We start from the raw sequence: 26,750 nt of genomic DNA on the forward strand, positions 1-26,750 counted from the left end.
GGGCTAGGAAACCATTAAAAATGGCATTCCCCATCTGAAAGGTGACTTAACTCCACTTTAGGATTTTGCCTCCTCATTTGGCTTTTGTGAAGACTAGGCCTCAGAAGCCCCACTACACCACATATTTGGTGTTAGAGGAACATGCCTCAGCCATTTAGTCAACAGAAGGTGAGGCAAGGAGCGTCTTGGACTAGGGATACATTTCATGCAGTTGCATGCATTTAAAGGCAAACTTACCTAATTCATACTTTCTTAAAAACGAAACAAAAAAATCCCATAAACTGAAAAAAGCCAGCCTTCAAAATGTGCAGTTCTCCAAATTTTGCAATGCAGTTCTCCAATCAAATAATGTGTACAAAATGCATATTCTAGGGTAAAGTGTGCATTAAAATACAAGTATTAGTAAAAATAACATGCAAAATTCATTATATCAGGGAAAACTGCTTTGCAAAAATTGTGTATTAGGCAAAAAGTGCATATATGAATGTGATGTTAGGAGAAATTCACATTAAAATGCTGATGAATTTTTATGACGACTTTAAAAAATCACAGACTGCTGTGGAAATGTGGAGAAATTGAAATTAAGATTGAGAAACTGATAAAAAACAAAACTGACAAGTTTGCTTATCCCTGCCTTGGACTCTGCTCAGCTAATAGCTTTGTATAGCTGTTCCTGACTCAGTTTAGCCTCTCTTCGACATTATGTTCATGACATGGTGAGAGTAAGTGAGGAATTAACTGCTTTGCTTTTGCCAGCCCATACTTTTTGGGCTTAGCTTTGTTGCCTTCCCTTTATTTATGTACAGCTTGATTCACCACACAGTAACCCTAGGCTCTATTTTCTCAATTACCCTAATTGCCCAGCCCTGGAAATTTAAACCATGCAAATCCCAAAGACCCAGCTGCTTGCCTTGGGCCTGTTTTACCAGGTGAGCTACTGATAGTTACTCAGGCTTCTGAGATTCTATGGTCTTTGGAGTCATTATTCATTCTGATATGTATTGGTAAAAAGTAGAAAACTAGTTACCTTTGACATAGGATAAAATAATCTTCACAGTGTGCCTGTGTCTTCACCTTTAAAATCTATTCACTAATAGGCAAAAAACCTTGCGGTTTAAGAATGTACCTATAGCCACAGATATTTCTATCAAACTTTAAAAAGCAGAGAAATTGGGCAGCTATAGTGAATGCACCAGGGGAGCAGGAGACCTGACCTCCTCTCTGAGATATTGTACTATCCTACAAATTTGTCAAAATGCAAACACAATTCGTGTTGCACCCCAGGCACAAGGGGAGTTAGATCAGGGAGAGGATGAGGTCCCTGGGGGCGTTAAAGGAGGGGGGACTCTGCCAGTCTGCAGACTTCCTCAGGCAGCAAGTCCCACTCCGCCTGCAAGCTCCCTGCCTGAACTGTTGGGAAGCGACCTTTGAGCACGCCAACCCCACCCATGAGGAATCCCAACCCAGCACTTCAAAAGCTTCCCTGCCAACCAGCTTCAGGCTCTGTGAAGTCACACCATCACCTAGCAAAGCCCCTCTATCAGATGGGCCCGAAATCCACATGGGAGACAGGGTGTGGCTGACCACGTGTTATCTGCCTACATGGGCACAATGCCATAAACTGGAAGACAGAAAGGTGGTCCCTTTGAAGTTGAGGCTGAGATCAATCCAGTGTCTCTTCATCTGAGGTTGCTTCCTTCCCTCAAGATACATTCCAGTGTTTCATCGCTCCCTGCTTACTCTGGAGCATCCTCCTGACCCCCACAGGATACCAAAGGTGCCTCTGCCCCCCGTAGCTGTGAATGGGCAAGAGGAATATGAAGTGGAGCAGATTTTGGACTTGCGGAAGCACTGAGGGTGGCTTCAATACTTGGTCCTGATCTGCAGGCGAGCTCCCCTCCTGAATCATTGGGAAGCGACCCTTTGCGCATGCCAACCCCACCTGCACAGGAATCCAAACCCGGCACTTCAAACGCTTCCCCACTAACTAGCATCCCACTCCCTGAGGTTGCGCCATCACCTAGCAAAGCCCCGCTGTCAAATGGGCTGTCGGAGGCTTGCCCCCCCTCGCCTCACACGAGAAGGTGTGAGAAGAGAGATTTTCAGAGGGTGAAACTCCGGAAGAGCCGTCGTTTACGCATGAAGACCTTCCCTACTTAAGCAGGTGCCCACCCAGGCTCTAGTGCTGAGTCAAACCTCCCCACACACTGCAGAGACTGTTTAGGTAGGCTAGTTAGGGAAAGTAGTGAGTCAGAATAGACAGGTTTATGAAGCGCACCACTTTGGATGTAACCATCACACTAATAAAAAGAGGATTAGAACAAACCTCGCCTCCGTCTCATGTCTCGGACTCTGGGCAGGACAATTTGGGTTGGTCTTTCACAGTCCAATCCACTTCCTGTGTAGCTTGGAAGAATTTGGTAACATGTACCTCTGAGCATATGGTGAGTGGTGGCAAAACCTGCCATCTCCAAAGATGGAGAATAACAGTTTTGTATGTTTGTTGGTGTTCTTCTTACTTTGCTTCTTTTCTGTGTTACTACTGTTTCAACAGGGAATCTAACCAAGAAAATTATATTTCTCTCATTATTCATCCTAGAAATCTGTGTCAAATTTATTTTTATTAATTTCAAAGCCTTTTTATTTTTATTAGTTGATGTCATATGATGGTGAAGATAGCCTTTTTGTTTAAACTGAATGTTATGCTCTATTTTTATTTTGGGCGCATTAACAGTTGAATCTGAAACTGAAGTTGGATGTCAAATCGGATTACAATATGTTGCTGCTTAAGCAATGACTCTAGCTGTTGGAAAAACAAACTTAGCCTGCCCAAGATGCATGTTTTCAGCCAGCTATGCTTAAACTACTCCACTTAAGGAAAGGTGGGCATGGTCAGTTAAAAACATAGAGCACACCTAGAATTTTGCTAGACTGTATTTCACCTCCCCCTGTTTTATCTTGTGCAAACTGAGACATTCCTCATGTCCATTGGAAGCTATTCTGCAGAACAGTCAGTGCCATTATTCCACAATTGTTTTGGGAGCTTATTTTCAGTGTTTTTTTAGTGTTGCAAAGTGTTGCTGTACTTTACATATTCACAGAAACAGAAGCAAAAGAGAATGATTTACTACAGTAGGGCCCCACATATATGGCAGGTTAGAAACCAGACCTCCACCGAAAAGCGAAAACCGCCGAAAAGCAGAGCATCGATCAGCTATAGTGTGGGGAGCTCCAGCTGACAGTACTTGGCTCCTGAAGCTCCCCGTGCAACAGCTGATCAATGTTCTGCTTTTCCGTGCATTGCCCTCTCCCCCCCGCTCGCTCGCTCACTCGCCCTTGTTATGGTGGGGGAGTAGTGGTCCCATTTCCGCAGCAGGCTCCCTGCTGTGTATCACAGGGAGGGAGCTGCCCGCCTGCCCGTGCCTGCTTGGTTTCCCTCCACCACCTCCCTTGCTCATCCCCCCTTGCCCACTCACCCTCCCCTCTGCCTGTTCACGTGCTTGTCCTCCGCCGCCTCCCTCACTCATCCCCCTTGCCCGCTCACCCTCCCCCCTGCCTGTTCACACACTCACTTGCCCTCCGCCACCTCCTTCGCTCATCCCCCCTTGCCTGCTCGCTCTCCCCCCTGCCTGTTTGCTCTTGCTCTCGCTCGCCCTCCGCCGCCTGATATAGGGAATGGCACTAGATCAGGTCTGCAGACCATCAGAAATACTGGCTAATCAGAGGTTCAAGTAAAGTGCTGTTTCTATAAAACTGTAATAATTCTTCTGTTTTGCTCTTCTTGGAAACATTTTTAATCTGCAGCTCAGATCAGCAATACTTTTATTTAAAGCGGCACCTCTGTACTGGACTCAGTGTTAAAAGTGCTGTAAATCAAAAAAAGCTTTTATTTAAGAAGAAACAACAGTTGTAATACTGGCATGTATGAACAACCCAAGCAATCTGTTGTGAAATTTGAGAGACATTCCTTTTATGGGGTTGGACTATGACCATAAACAGAAGTTAATGGGCAATTTATTATACTCTTGAGAAATTGTCTTGTTAGCACCTCATTAATGTGCTTTTATTGAGCATCATTTTGTGGGATTCTCCGTTGGACTAAAGCATGAGCATCCCTCAGTGGCAATGGACGTTCATGAGGCACTAACAAGACAGTCTCCCAGAAGCAAAAAGAAGACTGTCTGTTAGCCTCTGTTGATTGAGAGAAAGTGTATGAAGCTAGACAGGAATGGCATGCAAAAGTGGGCAAGTAGGTAATATAAATGGCATGTCAGCTGAAGTTAGAAGAACTGTAAAAGGAAGGGGAACTGCATAGAAATTGGGTATAATGACATGTTAAAAAGCAGAGAAGGCTTAAATACAAAGATAGTGAGGAATTTAGTAAGTTACCTTATACCAAGCTCTGTAATGATTCTTCAATGAGCCAATGACTCATAATAGATAAAGAAAGGCAAACAATTTCAGCCTGTCACTCAACTATGACAGAAACACAGGTTGGATATATAATTTGGTGAGACAGTCAGCTTCACAGACTGCTTCTTGTGGCATGAAATGGCGTTGGACAGGATCATCAACTTAATGGGGACTCTTACAGTTTATTATTTATTTATTTAAAAAATTTATATCCCTTCCTTCCTTTCAGGGTGGCATATGGGGTCTTGGGGATGGTACACCAGGCCACAGCACTAGCTTGGGGGCTTGAGAATGACATCACTCACCTCAGGTTGCCAGCTCATTCCCAGATGCATGGCCTTCACCACAATGTGCTGGCAACTTCCAAGGGTGTGCCCAGTAGCTGGACTGCAACTGGCTTCAAATAGCAGGTGGATTGTTCAAATACGGATCCTTGCCCTATCCCAACCCCAATTACTTGTGTAATACAATAAAGTTGTAGCTTATTGTTAACCCATACACTGGACTGATTTGTCTCATTTCCTTCCCTGCTCCAGGGGCCGTAGCCCTTGTGCATGCCATACACATCAAGTCTGAGAAATGCTAGGGGTACTACACTAAACTGAAAACTTCCAGATCAAATTAATTGGAAATAAGGGATGGGCAAAATGCAAATCCAAAGCCAACTTTCTCAAATTTTTGCATATGCTTCTTCCAGTCATAGCATATGTTTCTCTCATGCTGTAATCTTGACATCCTCAAGTTTCCTGTTTGTGAAAAGCAAGTTTCTGGCCCTTAGGAAGTAGTGAGGAAAAACTGATCTATATCTTTACCAGCTGTAAGCTTCCAGAAATGAATGTGATAAATACTCTGAAGGGAAAAAAATTAAAAAAATCATAAAATAAAAATTGATTGAAATGTTTTAAATGGGAAGCATCCTTTACTAGCTTTAAGTGATTGCTTGCATTATCAACATTGGGTGATATTTAAAGTAAAGGCAGCACCAACTCTTTTTAAAACTCCAATGTAGGAGACATGACAAGTGGTTGTTGACCATTTGTAATAGGCAGCCCCACATATTGTATGGAGCAGCAGTAGCTCATGTCATACATCACAACTGCTACCCACAGTTTTTTATTGATCAGGAGTTACATGGCAAGTGGAGACCAACCTGCCTCCATTTGTTGGCCAGACTCTTCATGTCAGAAGGAGCACCAGGCTCCAATTGGCAGTTACCCTGGGACTGCAGAGCTGAAGAAAGGCACAGTCTGCCCTTTGTTACTGGTCAGGAGATCAAGAACCACTGGGAGACTGCACCCCCTTGCTTCTCAGGAAGAACATCATGACAAAAACGAGGCCAGCTTGATCCCATCCATTGCCCAAAGAAGGAGCAGCAGCTCCAATGCTTGCTTTCCTCTTTCCCCTCCCCTTTTCCTCGTGTGTCATGCCTATTAGATTGTGAGTGTGTGGGCAGGCACTGTGTTAACTTTTAATATTTGTACAGTGCTTAGAAAATTTTAGACACTTAATTAGATGATGGTGGTGATTAATTTCTCTGAAAACCAAAGGCAGTGCTACATTGGAGATAACTTAGTAGAGAGCATAACAAGACTGTAACATGCCTTAGATGCCGTGTGCTTCATCTCACCTCTGACATCATTTGGGCTCAGCACTGGAAGGTCAAAATCTACTCTTGTTTGTTCTTAAATTGTCAGTGTCATGTGATTGATGTTTCTATGAGGAACAGATCTTGTGTTCTAGTTCTCATTTAATATTAATTAGCACTTTATTCTTTCTGTAAGGCATATCAAGTTACCTTTTAAAGGCAAACCTTTATGGTGAATCAGAAAGGTGTGACCATGTGGTCTTCTTCCTTAGCTTTTTCATCCATTAAATTATACACATTCCTTGTCATTTCCCTTAAATCATACCATGCTTTTAGTGTCAGTGTTAATTCTGCAGAGATGGAAATAGCTCAGTTGTCGCAGGAAATGGATTTAGGCATGATATCACTTTCAAGTTATCTATTTCTACAAGGCATTGGTGTTTTAGTTTTAGGGTTTTTTTTACAAATACAGAGTTTTCATGATGCAAAAGATTATGATTTGTGTGATGAGGCTGGAACCAGACTTTAAATAAATATTGGGGGAAAAGTCAGTGCAAACTATATTTGTAAAAGCCAAACATGTTTCAATAAGAATGGAAAAGGAGAGGGAGGAACAAAGTATTCTATATACATTAACATGAAAGATTTAGATGCTAGAAGGGAAAATATATAATTCTTCAAATATTTGGTTGGTATACACTTACATGAATGACATTTAATGGCCATGTGACATTTGGAAAACTGAACCAGTGCAGGTTAAGTCAAGAGGACCTAGACTATTGGCTCAAATTTTGTACCACATATGTGATACTTACCAGGTTTAACATGTTTTTATATCTTACAAATTTCTTTGATATAATTCGTTCCAAGCAAACTAGAAGGCAAATTGACATGACTGTGGTGCTTAGGGATTTTAATTGCCTGAGCATTACACAAGAGAAGGATATTCAACTGAGGGCCAGAGGTTTCTTATTTCCCATGGTTTGTTTAATGTCATAAATTATGGATTGGATGCAGTATAAAGTGCAATTAGTGTCCATGAAATAAATGGCATGTAAGTCATGACTAAATTGTCCCATTGATTCAATGGGATTGAAAATCAACTACCTTACAGCACATATTTACTCAGAAGTAAGTCATTGAATTCAGTGGAGCTTATTCCCAGGTAAATGGGATTAGGATTGCAGCCTTAATCTGTAATCATAATCCAACCCAATGGATGCACTATTTTTATATGTCCCCAGCTCCGAAAGATTTTTAACTGAATTCCTTCATCCATAAAACTGATGGGGCAAATCTGTATGTAGATATTGTGCACTTTCCCCCAAAATGTGTATTTCTTTCTTATTGTTGCAGCACTGGGTTCTGCAGAGTATAGCAACATTGGAATGTCATGGCACAGTGGGGGGCAAGGGGTGCCATTTGGGATCTGCTTCAGGCAGCACAGTATCTTGGGACAGCACTTCTAATGGGGTATGTACATCATGAACATACATCATAGCATAAACTCCTTTGAAGATGCAGAAAGATTACAGTTGACAGGACTATGCTAATATTTAGGACAGATGGTCCTGGGTCTGATTACTGCTTTCTTCACTGTGAACCATAGGTGGCAAGAGGGACATGCAACAGGTATGTAGATGCAATAGAAATAGGTTTCTCAAGGCAATCCCATATCATCCTGCTTCAGTGTGTTTCTTTACTACCTTTCTGACAAAGTGCACAGGGCAGTATATATTTTACAATAATGGCTTACAACAGGGCGGGAAATCTTTTTCAGCCCAAGGGCTGCACTCACTAATGGGCAACCTTCCAGGGACCACTTTCCACCAGTGGGTTGGGCTAGAGGCAAAAGTGGGCAGAGCAGTAAAAGCCAGAGGTTTCTACATACATCCACACCCCACACACATCTCTCAATCCTCTATCCAAACAAGTAAGAGGCATTATCACAACTCAGGGACACATTCTAGCCAGGAAAAAGCACTCGGGGAGGACCCATAGCAGAACCATTGAAGAGCATCTGGTTTGGGAAGAGTCCTGAGGGCCAGATATTAAGGCCCGAAGAGCTGCATTTGGCACTTGGGCCTGAGGTTCACCACCCCTTGCTTACAACCCAAAATAAAAGATACAAAACAAAGAGCAAAAGAGGGTGGAGGAATGGGAAACTAAGCAGATATCAGTACTAACTCTTTCATTCATTTACAAAATAGATTTGCATAATGCAACCAGGTGGACTAGTAACTTCAGGAGACAGTTCTTGGAGAGCAGGAGCCAAATGGCATAGTTTATCTCAATGCAAACATTTCTCAATGCATTATTTCCTAAAATATTCATTTTCAGTACATTTTGATATGTTTGTTGAACTGTATAACAAAATTCAGAGAAGTGTGAAAGCCAAAGGATAATTACATTCTATTCCATGTATTAGTCTGGAAGGTGTGAATTAGGATAGTTCACTTAAAAACGCAGACCAAGCAGAATTCTCCTCCATCCCTAGTCTACATAAACCAGGAGATGCTAACCTTTTTGAGCCAGTAACCAAATTTGGAATTTTGAGGAAGGGCTCTGGGAACCAGTCACAAAATGACTGCTGCATAACACCTAATGGCTATCATGGGAGTATGGCATGATGGCTGAAGGCACCTACATCAGCCACCTTAATGTTTCCTCAAAGAGAGAAGCTCTTTGCACCTTTCCTCTGCTCAGAACAGAAATGAGGGTGTGTCCAAGCATGGCATTCAATGAAATGTGGGCATGTTGAAGCGGAGGTGTTCAGTGCAGGAAAAGCTGAGCCCCACTGATCAGTGAAGAGCCTTCACAATCCATCTCAGAACACAGAATTGTTGAGTTGGGATAGCTCAAAAGGCCATCAAGTCTGGCTGCATGTTCCCATAAAGCAGCTTCTCCTGTCTGTCAGTCTCCTATTGACTAGCTAACAAAAACAGATTTCTGTTCCACATGTGTCTGGAGAACAAATAGTTCCAGATGACCCAGACAAGTGAGCTACAAGATGCCATGTGCTACAGGCAAAGGCAAAAGCTGTCCAGATTTATCAACCACTGTCACATCAATGATATCCCCAGATGCAGCAAATAATTAGTCTATGAGAAATTTCACTGGGCTGCAACTTCACTTCTCCTAGCATTGACAAATTAAACATTTGTTGGAAGTCTTCCTCTTCTTTGCCCTGCCCCTGACAAAACTGAAAACTGCTCCTATCCAAACAGAACGGTCAAAGGCTATAGAAATATTATTTGAAAGGGTGTCTACTAGGGCTGTGCAACTGCTTTGTCCAAATCCAAAGGTAAGGCAGGTGAATTTGGACCGAAATGGGCCCCCTCCAAGTTGCGCCCCCCCCAATCCAAAGTGAATAGCTCCTCTTCTTGGAGCTCTTCAGAGATATTTGAAGTTAAAAAAAACCCTGTGATCTAAGCCAGAGACAACCCATTTCCAAAATGATTGAAAAGATATAAAGAGCACCATAGAAGGGAAATGCCAGGATCAGAGAATGGGAGGAGTAGGAGATGAGTTGGGAGTTTGCTCATTGAGCAGTTTATCTCCCAATCCAGGTCTATAATCTTACCCCAAACTCTCAAATCACAGTGCTGGGGGGGGGGGATGTTCATTTTATAAAGCTTTCTTCCCAGTGCCTTTTTTCTCACTTTTCTGAATGTTACAAAGAGTTTATTGGTGGCATTTTGATTCAGTTTTTCTCTCATGTATCCTTAACCCAGCCTTTCTACTTGCTGTTTTCTCTCAGTTCTTTTCCCAACCCATCCTAGTCCCTTCTTCACTATACAGTTTGCTGTCTCTTGCCTTACTTATACTATTAGTTTTCAGTTTGAATAGTCACTTATGCAGTGTCGCTTCCCGCTATTCCCTCCCTTAATTTTGGCCACCGTGTTAAGTTTTGCATTTTATCTACCGCTGTATCCTCTCTCAATCAATCCTATTCATTTATCCTTCAGTTCATGACCAGCCTACTTTTTTGTTTTTCTATCCTCATCCTTTCCAATCCAAGAGTCCTTTTATACATGTATGTATTTGTGTGTTATCTCTTGTCTGTGTCGTAATAGTTACTTATACTATTACTTAGTAGTTACTTATACTTACTTTTCAGTTCTTAGTTGCTTAGGCAGTGTTCTTTCATCCCCCCCCCTTTTTGGCTAAAATGTTTTACTAGTTATGGCCGTTTGAAAAAACAGACACCACCCCAGATCAATCTGTTTGAAATTTGACAGGGTTGACACACTTTTGGTGGGGGGAGCAGTAGCAGTAGGTTTCATGTGCCTATGTGAACAAACCAGAAAGTTAATGGCCATTTTGGTTTCCCAGTGCAAATCAATGGGAGGACCAAAGCTTCAGTTTTCCAAGTATCGCTTCAGATTTCAGGTCTGAGGTGAGGTGAAGGCCCCACAAAATGAATAGGGGCCTCATCTGAAGTGCTGAAGCAAGCTCCAAAGCAGGCTCCAAAGTGAAGTGGAGGGACACAGACCTAGTGTCTACATACAAACCTGCTTAAGTCTTAAAATGGGCCTTCAAGGCTATGCTTGTAAACCCATCATCCAACTCCATTAGACTGACAGGCACTACACAGGGCCTTTTCAATGGAGGCCACACAATTCTCTGGAAACTCTCCCCCATGGAAAACATGGATGGGCCCTTTATTATTATTTTTAAATAGGCTTTGAAAACTTTTCTGTTCCAGTCTGCCTTAAATTAAAATGCTGCACTGGGTTTTTACCATTTTACATTTATTTATTTTTGTAATTGAAGTGTACAGCATTTTTTGTTTAACCATTACCGCTTAGTTTTTGAAATGATATATTGCTTTCATTAAATGGTTGTTTAATGATTCTTACTGCTTGTTTGTAACCATTGTACAAGTTATTGTAAGCAGCTTTATGAAGGCATGCCTGAAAAATGCAGGATACAAAAATATACATAGGATTTTATAAATGTATGGTTTGGCTGTTTCCATGCTTGAACATTTTATATCTTGTTGGAATGAGACCATAAAATTTTCCATGCTGTTTGGCATCTTTCTGATTTGATGTGACATCATTTTAGAACAGGAGTAGCCAATGAGGTGCCTTCCAGATGTTGTTGGATTACAACACCCATCAGGTCCAGCCAGCATGTGTAAAGGCCAAGGATGATAGGAGTTGTAGTCCAACAATGTCTGGAGTGCACTACATTGGCTACCCCAGTTCTAGAAGCTCACAGACCAACATTTACTTACCACTGGTTCTTTTATAGCAATCATAGAAACATCTTCATAATGTTTTAACAAAAATACACTGTTGGCCCACCACTAAATTTATGGAAAGTGCAAGAAGAACTTAGATTCAGAACTTTCCTGACAATCAGGAGGGGCAACCCCCCCCCAGTAAGTAGTTAAAAATTCTTTCCTCAAGAAGCTAGTTTCAGGGAGGCGGCAGAGCAATTTCATTGTTTACATCGTAAGGCATGTATTGCATGACAGGCTCTGACATTTCATTCACAGCTGCACAGAAACCAACTGTGCAATGATGAAGTCTTTTGCGTATGAGCTAGTTGGGAATCTGAAAAATACGTGAGGCAGCCCAAGAATGTGGTATACTTAAGCGAAATAAAGGGCCAGATGCCAAGCAATTGGTTTTTGTATCAAGGTTTCTTTCAAAGTAGGTCTGTGGTTAAAATTCATAATAATTGTTCCAGTCTGATATTGGAAGCTTTCTGTCCTGGAAAAAAACAACCCTGTGGTTTACATTTCCCTCTCCTAGTTCCCTTGATAAGCAGAAGGTAACAGAAAAGTATCCCCTTGGATGCATTAAGGTAGAGTACAATTCCTTCTGCTCCAGTTGCTGGAAAAAAAACAGAGCACTGGAAATAACAGGAATCCTATGAAATATACAGCTCATTCAGCTCCAGTAATCTAGGTTGCTTTTTTGAACTCAGCATGCTGAGAAGGCTCTGTGAAAGCCCAAACTAGAACAGGAAATTATTCCTCAAAGAGAAACCATCTACAACAAAGTTGCACTTTAGGACTTGTTCTAACAGGATTGTATTTCATGTCTTTTACTTGTATGGACTCCATGGTCCTTCACACAGCCAGCTTTCTCAGCATCACTAAAATGGGCCCTATCTGCAAGCTAAATTTAAAGCAGTATTATTCCAGTTTAAACAGTCATGGCTTCCTGTAAGAATCCAGGGTACTGTAGTTTGTTAAGGGTGCTGAGAATTATTAGGGGACCCCTATTCCCCTCAGAGAGCTACAATTCTCAGAGTTCCCTGGAAGAGGGATTGGCTGTTAAGTTAAACCACTCTGAGAATTATAGTTGTCTGAGGTCAATGGGGTTTTTCTCACAGCTCTCAGCATCCTTGACAAATTATAGTTCCCAGGATTCTTTAGGAGAAGCCATGATTGTTTAAAGTGGTATGATACTGCTTTAAATATATAGTGCAGATGGGGCCATAGTGTTATGGCTGGTCAGCCATTCCTATTGTTAAACAGATGATGGGCTAGTGATTGAGAAGTATCTGAAACAGAGCTAAGCCAAAATTTCTCAGAAACATTTTGCTGAGATTTCTGACATTTTTCTTAGAAAATAAGGGCTACTTGCAAATTTTCTCTGAATATTCTCCACTTTTGTTTGTGTGTGTGGGCAGTTGCCATTTCCCCGCCCTATGCCCTAAATGACATTAAAGTCATATCTACAGCATATATTTAAAGCATTTAAAGCACATGGCTTCCTCCAAAGGTTTCTGAGGACTGTAGTTTACCTCACAGAGCTATAGTTCCAAGCACCCTTAAAAAACTACAGTTCCAGGATTTGGGGGGGAAGACGTGCTTCAAATGTATGGTGTGGATATAGTTATGTCTGGGGCATCTTGGAGGATAAAAATGGTGGCGAGGGAAGGAAGGAAGGAGGGAGGTGGGGAGGGAAGAAAGGAAGAAAGAGGAAGGCCTTAAGGAAAAGAAAGAAGCTGTGCTTATTTCTCCTTTGGTGAAATGATCTCCCTAGTTTTTCTGCCTCCAAAGTGGGTGGAGAACTTTGAGAGGCCATTTGGGAACAGCTCCAAAAGTTCTGATGATCTTAAATGAGTGTTAACCAACAGAGCTTGGAAAACACACATACCCCAGCTTAAAAAGGGAGGGGTGATGTTAAATATACCTGTGTATGTTTAGAAGCAATTTGGAACAGAGACAGAGGGAGAAAGAATAACTGAGAAGTAGCTGAAGGTTGAAAACATTTTTGGATGCAGGGTACCTCTCACAATGCCCGGGAATGCTTGCTGTAGTGTTGCTCCAAGGCATTGAGGAAAGTTAAAATGGAGGCACACATAGCTAAAGAGGGCCCAGGGCAGGAGTGAGCACTGGTGGCCCTGCTGAGGGACTAGGATCAGCAGCTACCATAGGTTGTCAAGTGCTGACCATGGGCCTGGCACTGCCCCTGGAACTTCTGATAGCTCGGGAAAGTGGAAGTGCATAACTGTGATTCTTTGGGTGGTATCCAAAGTAACACCAAGGAATGTGTCTTGTCAGTGCAAGGATTTCCGCTTGTGCAACAAGACTTTCTCCCTCTCCTCCCCCCTGGCATGCAAGTGGAAATCCTTGCACTGGCAGGAAATCTTAGTAGGATACCAACCCTTTTCCTTAAGCTGACCTGTGATAATGTTTGGAAATATGAAGAAATATGGCCAAGGAACTCCTTAATTCTCATTATAGACTAGGGGTATACATTGTCTCCAAGATTTGCCTTGTACCTGTATCTGTACATTTTTTAAAAATTCCTATGTTTCTGAGTCACTCTGTGGTCTCTCCAATCTGATTTCTGCTTCTGCTTCCAAGCTACCCTATAAAATGAATTTCTTTGTCAAGCCATTCACTATAATGGGGAAAAAATATTCAACTCCTCTCCTCTTCCAAAACCAGGAAAAAAGAGGCATATAGCTCTGGATGGAGTGGTGGGAGAACAAGAAATAGGATATAACTGATTTGCCCTGCAGTCGTACAATCACATTAAGATTGCTTTTTGGTTGTGCTTCATCAGTACACACAACTAAACACATGCAGTGGAAAAATTAAGCCCTGCACAAAAATAATCTTAATGAAATCATAGCAATATTGCATTGCGATTGCTTTTTAGCAGAGGGTGTTTTTTTTTATTTGCATCATCAATGTGAAACTGGGAAACAATGCAAATCTGCTGAAGGAACAGAAAGTTGCAACAAAGTGCTCAGCACTCTGCTAAAATTAAAAGGAAGTAAAAAAAATGGAACAACAGAGTAACCCTATTGCATCAGTTCCATAAGAAACCAGACACGTGAACAGAGAACTCCTAATTCCAGAATAAATTCAGATGGGAAGAATTTCAGAATAATCTCTATTATTATTATTATTATTATTATTATTATTATTATTATATATTTATACTATATAGGGACTATTTATAATAATTACAAGGAAGCTGTCTTATATAAATCAGACCATTGGTCCATCAGGCTGACTACTGTCAACTCTAACTGTCAGCAGTTCTCCTTCATTTCAGCTAGGGGACATTCCCAGCCCGACTTGGAAATGCTGTGTATTGAACTTGGAACTTTCCTCATGGAAAGCATGCAATCTGCCATTGAACTATAGCCCTTAGGATTAGACTGCAATACTAACATTTTACCTTGAGTCTCAGCAGTTTATAGTTTAAAATAATGGTAGGAAACAGGATAAATTTCTCTGTTGTAACTATATATGGAATACCCTTCCCAGGAAGATACCCGTGACTGCCTCTCAGTAGGCTTTTAGAAGAGCCCTAAAAATGATTTTATCATTTTTTTAGGTGTTAGGGTGTTTTTGGCACTGTGATTTAATAATGTTTTTACCTGGTGCTGTTATTTAATGCTACTAAGGCACATTTAGCTGGGAGAAAGCCCTACTGACTTCAGTAGGACTTATTACTGAGGAGATATCCATAGGATTGTGCTATTGATAGTGTGGTTTGTTATTTTATTGTTTTAATAGCTGTTGTTTTATGATATTGTCTTACTGCTTGCTTTGTAAGCCACCTTGGGAGGTTGCAGAAAGTTTTAAAAAACAAAGCCTATTAATAAACACAAATAAAATAAAATACAATCATAGTGGACAAATCAGAGCCAAGAAATTCTTTTTTGAAAGTCTGAGTCTTTTTGCAACTCAAAAAGGTACAAAAAATGCTGTTCCCAGAAACAAAATAAGTCAGGCAGGGGCAGTGCATCCAAAAATCACCTAAATTTTATGCATTCTTCACTGAACACCCTGGGAATGGCCCAAGAAATGAAGCAGAAAAGATCCATGGAGAAATATAACTCTTACAAAGCAATTTCATTTCCACTGGCAAGTGAGCTGTCACGAGCTAATTGTTCTTTGGCCACTCTTGGGATGTTCACCACCTGTTCATCTTCTTCCTCCATAGACCAAAGGAGCATGCAGACTAAATATAAAAGCAGCAGTCAAGTCAGATTGTTGCCTGCAGCCAAACATTATCAAGCTGTGAGCTCATCAGTTCTGATAAACAAAGCAGGTTGAGGCTAGGGCAGAACTTGGTGAGAAGGCATCTAGAGACATTTTGGATGCTTAGGAAATGGTGCAGGAAAATCAGATGGGGGCACTTTTCAGTGCTAAGAAACAAACGAGGGCCAAATGTGGTGTCATGAGGCCAGAATGTCATAGAGGTTGCTATTATTTCTCAGTTACCAGTTGAAGAGGAGGCATTGATAGGGGTTGGCTAAAAGTGTTCAGGGAGATATCAATGTCTAATGCTAGACCAGCTGTCACAGCAGTTTCTGACTTGGTTAGGCAACTGGACACATTATAACAAAAATATCCACCAATGCTGTCATCCCAAACAAGAACAGTATGTATGAAGCTCCTTGTGCAGAGGGAGCCAATGTCCCAGGAGTGTGCAGGGCAGCTCAAGAGCATGCAACTCTGCCATTATTGTCTAGAGGCAGTGGCTGCATGAATATGCTTCCACATAGGAGGTGATGCCTCATGTGCTGTAATCTGTGAATTAGTGACAGGTCAGAAAGGGACTACTATAACTGCACAAATAGTCACAAACTCATGCTTACTGCTCGTATAGTCCACACTTTCCCCCAAATCGAGTCAAGCTCAGTGGCAACCTCATACATAGTACTAAGAATGATCATGTGGGACTCAAGCAGTGCCTAAGACCGGCCACTGTGTAGACTTCCCCATTTATTCAGTGGTTGGCCACTGTGGGAACAGGATACTGGTCTAAATAGGCCTTTGGTCTGATCCAAAGGCCTCTTCTTATATTCCTATGCAACATAACGAACAATTCTGGTTGCACATCTCTATTTATGTGCATGGAATTGCTGTTGACATTACACAGCATAGGGAAATATGGATTTTACAGTACTTTGTGTGGCATTCAGGTGTTGGTTGGGGCCTTATGTGGAAGCAAGAGTGCTTGCATTCACCAAGGATTTTTGTTTGGATTACGGGGATTTAGATTCATAATCATTATACACTGATCTTTGGGTGAAGAATGTGCAATGTCATATTTTGTAAACTGGTCTCAAAATTGTATATCAATGGCTCATATATAAAGGTGGACAAATAATGCATAGTTAGAGTTAAGGATAGGATAACATACCAATTGTAGAACAATATAATTTACAGCTTCCTTGGCCAATTTCCATTGACAAGCCCAGTTGAGCATATATTAAAATATTCTTGGACCTCACTGATTGTCTTGCTCACAGTATTGTAATCACTGGTGAAAGAACATAAGAATAAGAGTCCTTAAGAGCTATCTAGTCCAGCATCCTTTTCCCACAGTGACCTACCAGATCCCTCTGAGAAGCCCACAAGTAAGATATGCTCAATAGCACTTTCCAACTAATATTCTTCAGCAGCTGATACTCATTGTAAGGCATGTTCCTGGAGGTAGTATATAGCCATATTATTAGCCATTGATAGACTTAGGCCACATCCACACCAGGCATTTATTCCATTTTACATAGTCATGGCTTCCCCCAAAGAATCTCGGGAAACGTAGTTTGTGAAGGGTTCTGAGAGTTGTTAGGAGACTCCTATTCCCTGACAGAGCTCCAGTGGCCAGAGTGGTTTAACAGTCAGCTCCTCTTCCCAGAGAATTCTGGGAACTGGAGCTCTGTGAGGGGAATAGGGGTGTCCCAACGGCTATCAGTACCCTTCACAAACTACACTTGCCAGGATGCTTTTGGGGAAGCCATGCTGTTTAAAGTGGAATAAATGTCTGGTGTGGATGTGGCCTTATTCTGCATGAATGTTTAAAATATGAATTTCCTTTTAAAGTCATCCAAGTTGTAGAGCCATCACTACATTTTGTGGCAGTGAATTCCACAGTTTAGTGATCTGATGAGTTAAGTGCTTCCTTTTGTCTGTCCTGAATCTTCCACCATTCAGTTTCATTGCATGGCCCCATGTTGTAGTATTATGAGAGAAAGAGAAAAAGTTCTCTTTGTCCACTTTTTTCACAGTATGCAAAATGTTATACACCTCTATTGTGTCACCCTTACTCGCCTTTTTTCTAATCTTAAAATCACCAACATTGTAACATTTCCTCACAGGAGAGTTCTTCCAGCCCCTTGATCATTTGGGTGCCCCTATTTGTACCTTTTCTAGCCCTAAAATATATTGTAGTGAGCTTCCTCAACAGACAGAAAGCACAAAATGTGAAACACAGAGAGGATTGTATCTAAGTTGAAATTAATGGACCTAACTTAGACATATCCATTAATTTTAATGAGTTTGCTCTGATCAGAACACTGGATATAACCCACACAGTCCAGTATACCCTAATTACTATCAAAAGTATGAGAATGAGACATTTTTATATCTATAAGGTGAAACTCAGGACATGATGTCTCTAGTACCCAACATACCGCTATACTGTAGAAGTGCCTTCCATTTTAAATGGATAATTAGATTATTTTTATGGGTCATAAATCATTGAAAGAAAAATGAGCATAACATTCTGATTGAACAACATATATTACATGCTTATTTTTACTGGAGTGGGCAGCATATTTTTCACTGGAAAATTAGATGTTTGATTTTCAGAGTTCAAACAAGCAATTTTCTGTTGCTATACATATATCCTACCTTGCTTGTCTAAATGCAGAACTACAAATTTGGAGAGCAATATACCGTGTCGTAATAGGCATCCAGCTCTTATTTTTAAAATGTTCTTTTCATGTTTCATAATGTCATTCTAAATGCTCTTTATATACTTTAATAGCCTTGCCAGCAAGAGAACTGCTTGGAACTTTGTCGGATTTAATCCAATTTCCCAGGGTGGCAGAGCAATTGCTTTGATTCTAGATTCTAACATGTGTGAATGTGTGAGACAAACTGTGAAGGCTTTCCCCATGCTCACCACGACACTTCCCATTTGGTGCTCTGTGGAGGAGTACATTTTGCTTCTCACCAGCAATTCAGATGGATGTTCAGCTTCCAATTCCAGCTCTCCAGACCTTTCTGTTACTTCACTCCAAATTAATTCCAAGGCTAAGAGTCTTGATGTAAGATATATTCAGATTAAGAACTATTGCAAGAATATTGGAAATAGCAAGCACATTTATTTAGGATGTCTATCCTCACAAGGTGGCTCACACCATAAACATTTAACAAATAACCAATTGCAATATACTAAAATCCCAAATTATTTTTAAAAAGGGTATTAAGAGACAGCAGTAGCTGATAAAACAATGGCTAAAGCGTAGCACCATAACATTATCTATATGTGGGGTAGACTAAAAAGGATTTAAGGCTGCAATCCTATACCTACTTTCATGGGAATAAACTGAATTAAACTCACTGGGACTTACTTCTGAATAAGCATGCATAAAATTGCACTCCTATAAACCAACAAAGAAGGGGCCATACCAATAGTGGAATGGTTGATGGGGCTCTGCCACTAACCTAACCTACCTCCAACTAAGTCACTGCTGCACACTGGGATGGAGAGGGGGAGAGGACAAGGTGATGATGAAGTCGGCATGGTGCAAATGTGTCAGCAGGAGCATCAGATTAATCTAGCTGCTGCTTTGCCCCTCCCCCATCCCAGCATGCAGCAGCCACTTATTTATTTTATTTATTTATTTCTGCGATTTATTTATCGCCCATCTGGCTGGAAACCGAGCCACTCTGAGCGATGTACAAAGTCATAATATATAAGTATCACAACATCAAAACAGCAATAAAACTAAAACAACAGGTAAAGGTCACCACAACAAAGTTCAACAAAGCTTCTGGCCCGTATAGTCCACAAGGTGCGTCATTTGCGAAACCGAAAGCGGCATCTCCTCTCACTCTCAGCATCCAGCATCCAGCGCAGCAAACAGCAAGAGGCGGCACAAACAGGCCCCACGAAGACGCGACCAACAGGAAAGTTCTCCCCGAGAAGCCAAAAGCAAAGGCGATGAGAGGCAAAACGCGGCCGACACAAGGCGAAATGAGCAAGGCCAGCACGGCAGGACAATGGAGGCCGCAGGGGCGCGCCCCAACCCCAGCAGCCAGCAGAAAACTGCTGCGGCGAACAACGCTGTCTCCCGAACAGAGGCCGCAGCCCCAGGCTTGCCGAAGGGCCGCAGCTCATCCGAGCTCCGATCCGGCAACCAGGAAACGGCGGCGGCGGCGGCCCAGCGTAGGTGAAAGTCTTACATCGTATTTCTGATAGCTGGCATCCAGGTCGGGTCCGAGGGTGGTGCCATGATGGCTGCGACATCCAAAAGAGCAGAAAAAGAGACAGGACCACAAAATGGTGTGGGTATTCCCTGCCCCATGGAAGGGAAGACGCCTACATCAGTTACTGTCATGGATTTTTGAGGGAATATTTACTGAGAGCTTTTGCAGGTACCATAGGAGATACTGTGGGCAAGCTCACACTCCTAGGTGCCACACTGGTGACCCCTGCTTTAAATTGGGCCCAGAAAAAAAATATGCAGGCAATGTAAGTGGTTTGAAATAAGTGTAATATGATCCAAATGCCTATCTTCTATAAATGTTCTACTTCTAGCTGTGCTGTCTTTAAAGGCAGTCTGATGCGAAGCATACTGCAGTAATCTAGCCTGATCATCATAACCATGTGTCACTGAGACAAGAGCTGCTTTCTCTACATAAGGCCACAATGCTGAACCAGCTAAAGCAGATAAAAAGTACTCCTGACCACCAATGCTACCTGCACCTCCACAGATAAAATTGAGTTCAGGAATGCTGAATTTTTCTTTCATGACTCACGAGATCATAGGTGTGGGATGGGATTGTGGTATATGTGTGGGAGGAGTTACAAGTTTGTGCTCCACCCCCAAATGATGCTTAGACTCTCTCTGTCTATTGGCTTCCCACAGGTATCTGGATGGCCATTGTGGGAAACTGGATGCTGTACTAGATGAGCCTTTGCTAGGGATATCTGAGAATTCTATTGGAATGGAAAACTAAACCAGAAATTGCAACAGGTTGCGTGTCTGTCTGCAAACAGGAGCAGAAATCTGGCAGGTAAATAGGATCAGTAGTAGCTGTTGTCATTTTTTCCCCAGTGTGAAATTCACTGTTGTTTTCCCCAGTACATTATTGATGAAGTTTCTCCCCACCTCCAGAAATGAATGGTGTGGAATCACGTAACAATAATGTAATGAATTACATTATTAAATGTGAACACCAAACAGTGAGCTGAATAATGCTGTTTTTTTTTGGAACCCAAACTGTAGCACAATGGAAACAGTGCTGCATGTGATAGATACAGTGTGGAACAGAAAATGATGCCCTTTTACATCCTTAGTCTTTAGCCTGATCTGGTAGGCTCTTCTTATTTTTTCACTGGCAGCAGCAATAAAAATTATAATGAAACTGTGAATTCTGATGAATGATTTAGAATTCTGGATTCTGCCTTTAAAAAAAAAAAGAATGTGTGGCTTTATTTTAACAGCTCAGGACTGGCATAAAGGAATTATGAGGCAATCAAGAGACTCATATGAAACTATTCATATTTTCCCCAGCCAGATAGAACAAATTTGTGGTGATATATTTAAATAGCATTTATATGTTCTAACTACTATGAGAAAGCCTCATTCAAGTATAATGATCAAAAGATGAATTTAGAGCTAAACACATTAAGGAGAATATGCAGAGAAGAAATTGTTGTAAATTACCTCTCATCCTTAAGGTTCACAGCAACCTCTGGGTCACCCCTTTTTCTATTTTCTGCAGAAATAGAAATGCCTTAATTAAGGAAAGCTTATGTTTTGTAAGAGGGACTTTGAAAATGGTGGCTTTAAATGTTAGCTTTTAAAATGTTAGGGCTACATTATTGAAAGGCTTGAAACCTAAAGAGCATATTAACTTCACCACAGAAAATTAGATCTGAAGATCTAGAAGATAGAAGAATAATAGTGGCAGATTTGCCACTATTACCTCTGCATACAAGTGGAGCTTCTGACCTCTACATACAAGTGGAGCTTCTGACATTAGAGGAAATCTAATCAGTTCCTATGGTTGTTATCAAACACTCGGTTTTCATGGCTCAATTTGGCAGTCAGATTCTGAAAGGAACAACCTTGGAAAATAGAATTGCATCTAATGGACTACACTGTCCTATATCTGGAGACCAAACAGCATTAGGGAAGGAACATATGTCTGCAAAAATTGATAAACATATCTGCGAAAATTGCTATCTCCAAACACTGATATCTGCAGTGAAGTGAAAGAGCAGGGAGAGGGGAGTTGGCATTTCTAGCTATATAGTACCCAAAGGGTGTGATGCATCCTGGGTATTGTCCTGCATCAGTGATTCCCAAACTTTCTTTTCCACTGACCACTTGAAAATTGCTGATGATCTTGTTGGACCACTTAATGGTTTGTCTGCCTGTTGTAGCAACTGTAATGCACTGAGCTAGATGCTGTATGTTTTTTAATTGTATTCTTATTTCTTCTTTTATTTATTATATTGTATTTTACGATTACAATTTGCAATCCATAGTACAAGAAATAAAAGAAGTGATAAAAATACAATTAAAATCAATATGAATATTTGATACGGACATGCTGCACCTGAATGAAGCTCATGAAGCACTGGTGGTTCCTTGGACCACAGTTTCAAAACCCTTGTCCTGCACTATTAATTCTGCTTGTTTTGGTCACAAATCAGAGTTGTCTCTGAAATACAGGAAGTTCATTTCTTCTTGAGCCTTGGAATGCCCTTCTTGACTATCAGGGAACTCTATAGAAAAGGTAATGGAAATATCCATTGTTATCAGCTTCCTACAAGACCCCTATCCCACTCCCACAAAAATATGGTAAGGGGCTTACATATTCTAGCTAAGAGTCAATATTGTAAATACATGATAATAGAAGTGGGCCAACTATTTTTTCCTATCTGCATCTTCTACCACTTTTCTACATATTCGTCAATAGGTAAGTAACGAATAGAAGGGAAGAGCCATAGCTCATTGGTAGCATATCTGCTTTGCATACAGAAGGGCCCAAATTCAATCACCGCATCTCCAGGCAGGGCTTGGAATGTTCCATGTCTAAAATCCTGGAGAGCTGCTGCCAATAAGTGTGGATAATACCGTGCTAGATTGAGTAATGATCTGACTCAATATAAGGCAGCTTCCTATGTCTAGAAATGGACAAAGCTGTAATGTCTTAATAGATAAATTAGATGATAATATGCTGAGGATCCTATCACCATTCTGGGATCCTAATTGTGCTATTGTTAGCCAGAGCTTGGAAAAGTTACCTTTTTAAACTACAACTCCCATCAGCCCCAGCCAGCATGGCCACTGGATTGGGCTGATGGGAGTTGTAGTTCAAAAAAGTAACTTTTCCAAGCTGTGGTACATCCATACGATATATCACACATGTTCATCTCAGCTGCATTCTATGAGAGGCCACAGCTCCATGACAGAGCACATGCTTTGCATGATAAAGGTCCCTTTGAATTTTGATTGGTAGAAAGCCTATAGATTTTGCAAAGAGAATCTCCACTCTGTGAGAGTGAGCTGAATCAGAAGCCAAAAATTGCGCCCCCACCAAAAGAATGTTTAAACAACTTACCCTCATCACCTGCCTTGCATGTCTCTTGCAGAAAAATGACAGAGGGTCTCCAAGCCCATATATAGTCAGAGACCCTCCATCATTTCATGACATCTCTGGGTTCCTACTGGGAGGAAGGGCGGGATATAAAGCAAATAATAAATAAATAAATAAATAAAATCTCCCAAGCTCTGTATATTAAGAATTAGAAATCGGATCTCAGACATGAAAAATTATATAAAGAAGAAAGCATGCCACCATTTATATACAGAATGAAGGAAGAGAAAGAAGAAGAAAAACAACCTCAAGACAACAAAAGATAAACATGATGGCTGTCCATATACTTGCACCAGCATTAGAAAAAACTTTTAAAAAACCCACCCACACTCTATTCTCCCCCTCTGTAATGCCAAATGCCCAGCCTTTGCCAAGCCCAAGACTATTGAGTTTGAGATTTCAATAGGACCACGAACACAGATGGCAGTGGAGAAACTGAAGGCTTTATTACAGCAAAGAGTTACAAACAGCTAAAATGGAGCTAAATAGCTGTTAGAGCAGAATTACAAACAGCTAAAATGAAACATGTTACTGCTCACCCCCCCTTGTCTCTAAGTGCTCTTATCTCATGTCTGTCTCCTGCATGCTGGAAACCTCCTAACAGCACTATAATAAATCTTGCCTAGGAAGGGTTGAGTCTTCAGTCTTCTTGATGTTGCTTCTTGATGGTACTTCTATGTCAGCCCCCTGGAAGCTTAATCTTGATGGTATCTTGGGGCTTCTTCAGGCCCTGGAGGCTTAATCTCCCTGATCTAGGGGTCCTGTATTTATCCTTCAAAGACCCCCTGGGAGGTGGCACCTTACACCTATTAGATCATTCTCTTCCCATCATTCAGGTAGCTGGTTTCCCCTTCAGGTGATGTCTCCTGATCCTGTCCTTGTGACATTTTAGGGTTGAGAATGCAGCTGCATCCTCAAGGTTGTTTGCTTGTTTTGATTATCAGGCTACTTGTTTACATTAGCCAAGTGAGAACATTCTTAAGCCAATTAGGTCATCACCTGTTCAAACCTTGAGAAAGCCATAAACAAACCCACCTGACAGAGCATGGGACAAACTGCATTGTTTTGGTTGCTGAGGGAAAACTTCCCAGGCCCTGTGTTGTTTTGAGCACAGAGGCATGGGGAAACTTTATGCACTCCCATAAATCAGGAGTTTAGGGGCAATAATTAGGGGAAAGAGGCCATTCACATGCTATTTCTAATCTCCTTATTACATCAAAGTTCTTGTGGTGACTGGCAATACACCCTCCCCTTCCCCCCTGTATGCCCTACACAAGTCACATGGGACAAGTCCCATTGCCTGCGGTCCAGATGCATAATCCCACCACCAGAGGCCCAACAACACCAAAGACAACAGAGCATGCCATTAGCCCCTCTGAAAACACCAACATCTGCATCAAATAGTAAATCCCAGCTACTGCCCTCCTAACATTTTATTCGTATAAAACCTTTGCAACCAAAAGGAAACAGCCAAATTAACAAACGTTTACCAGTATGTTATGAGACCTTAAAGGACAGAATGACACCTCATATTACATAATTCTGCTCCTCCAGACAACATAAACTCGAACCAAAACCACCACAACTTCACTTCTTCTTTTCATTGGTTGTCTATGTGTTTCTTTGGGGTAACAGGGTGGGTGGAACAGGATCCACTTGGGCCTTTTCTGGCATTTGACAGCTTGCAATAATGTTTTGCATTACCCCACTCTAACACTATATCCAGTAGATCATCTGACTCCAATTCTTCCTCCTCCCACATAGTAGGAATATTGAATAATGATAACACTCGACATCTCCTTCTTCATTGTAGCTCTCTGCAAGGTGTCATCCACCTCAGTAAGCAAAGCAAAGGGGAACCCCCATCTATACTGAATTCCTGCATCACGTAAGAGGTCTGTTGCTGGTTTAAAGGACTGGCATTGACATAGGGTCTCCACATTCAAATCTTGTAAAAGCATGAAATGATGCCCCTCATGCTCAATTACTCATCCCCTCATGTTCAATATAGTCATCCCCTGAGGTGGGTCCTGGTCATTTTTGGTAGGTCAAGGAGCTTTGGACACCATTTTGTGAGTAGTTGCATTGCCTGCCTCACTAAAATGTTTAGGTAGGAAGGGATGAGAAAGGCATCTGCTTGAGAACCTAGAGCATGCTGATGAAACTTTATGATGCCTTTTTTTAAAAAAAATTGACAAACTGATGTGGAAAAGTGGAGAGATGAACTTGTGGGAAAAATGAGAAACGCTGAGAACTAAAACTGGCAGTCACCTATCCCTAGTGACTTTTCTTGCTATTATTTGGCAATCTTTTGTGTGAAGCCTTAGCCACAGTGGTCTCTATAGGCTCACAGACTACACCAGTCTGAATAGGATACCCATCATCTACCACTTGAGCCACTGCCTCACTCTGCCTAATTGCAGAGCTGGCCCTGTGGGGTTTCAAAGTTCCAGCTAAATGTGAAGATTTTGCTGTTGTGTGCAGGCAGTTTTGGATCAGGGTTACTGAACATTGATTTTTCACAACTAGGATGTTTAGGAAGTTGGTACCTCTGTTTTGCCTCCCCCTCCCCCAATTAAAGGAGATCTGAGAATTTAAGAGACTGTCAGCTGTGTATGACCAATTCCAGCTAATCTACTCTTCATCACTACACTGAAGTTTAAGGAAACACTTTCCTATGTGTGCATCTGAAGTGCACATCAAAGAGTGAGAACTCCAATAAAAACTGATCTTGAAAATGAAACGATCGCTGGAAAATTTATTCACATAATGCTTGGCAGAGGTGCTGAGAGGCATGGTAGAGACTGAAACCTTGCTTTGGTCAGCAGTGTGATAATATGTAAAACCTCTGAAGCTTTTAAGCGTTGGAATATATGAGGTTCAACTCCAGCTTGGTGGGTTGAGGCTGCATGGGTTTATAAAGGGTAGCTAGGGAGGAGACCTCCTTGTTGCCGGGCTATACTTATCCCTTTGATCCTCTGCTGTCTCTCCCCCTTCTGCTAGACTGATATGCAAAGGATGTGGATCCCACTTCGTTCCCGCCTTCCCAGTTCCTTCTTCTCTCTCGAGAGGGGAGCAGACATTTTTCCTTTGTCTCTCCTCTCAACCAGGATGAGGGCGAGTACTGGGACCAGTGCTCGTTGCTCCAGCATAGCTAGTTAGCTCTATATAGAACTCTTTCCTATCAAGCATGTACTTCCAGAATAAAGTAGTTGTTTCTTATTTTAAAGCTTAAAGTCTGTATCTGACTAATTTGCAGGGAAGGTAGAATCTTAGCAAAGATTTAAACACACACACACTAAGCTCGCTCAATACTCTCCGTTCTGCAGCGCTACGCAACTCTGCTATGCAACTCAATAGAATTCCGACATTAAGCCCTGGCCAAAATGATCTGGAACTACATTTGAAATCCATGTTATCATTATTTCCCTGAAATGCTGCTTTTTTCCCCTTTATAGTATCATATACAACAAAATAACAGATTTTTTTGAGATTTGATCAGAATCCATTTGATTGCTTGGTATGTGCTGCAGTGCTAGGCCATACAGGCGAGCTGGTTGGAGGCATCCTAGCAATGAGCAGGCAGCTCTGAGGACTGTGAAATTATGAGACCACTGGGTACTCCCCTGATTT

This window comes from Rhineura floridana, chromosome 7, assembly GCF_030035675.1.
Source record: "Rhineura floridana isolate rRhiFlo1 chromosome 7, rRhiFlo1.hap2, whole genome shotgun sequence".
In the NCBI taxonomy this organism is placed as follows: Eukaryota; Metazoa; Chordata; class Lepidosauria; order Squamata; family Rhineuridae; genus Rhineura; species Rhineura floridana.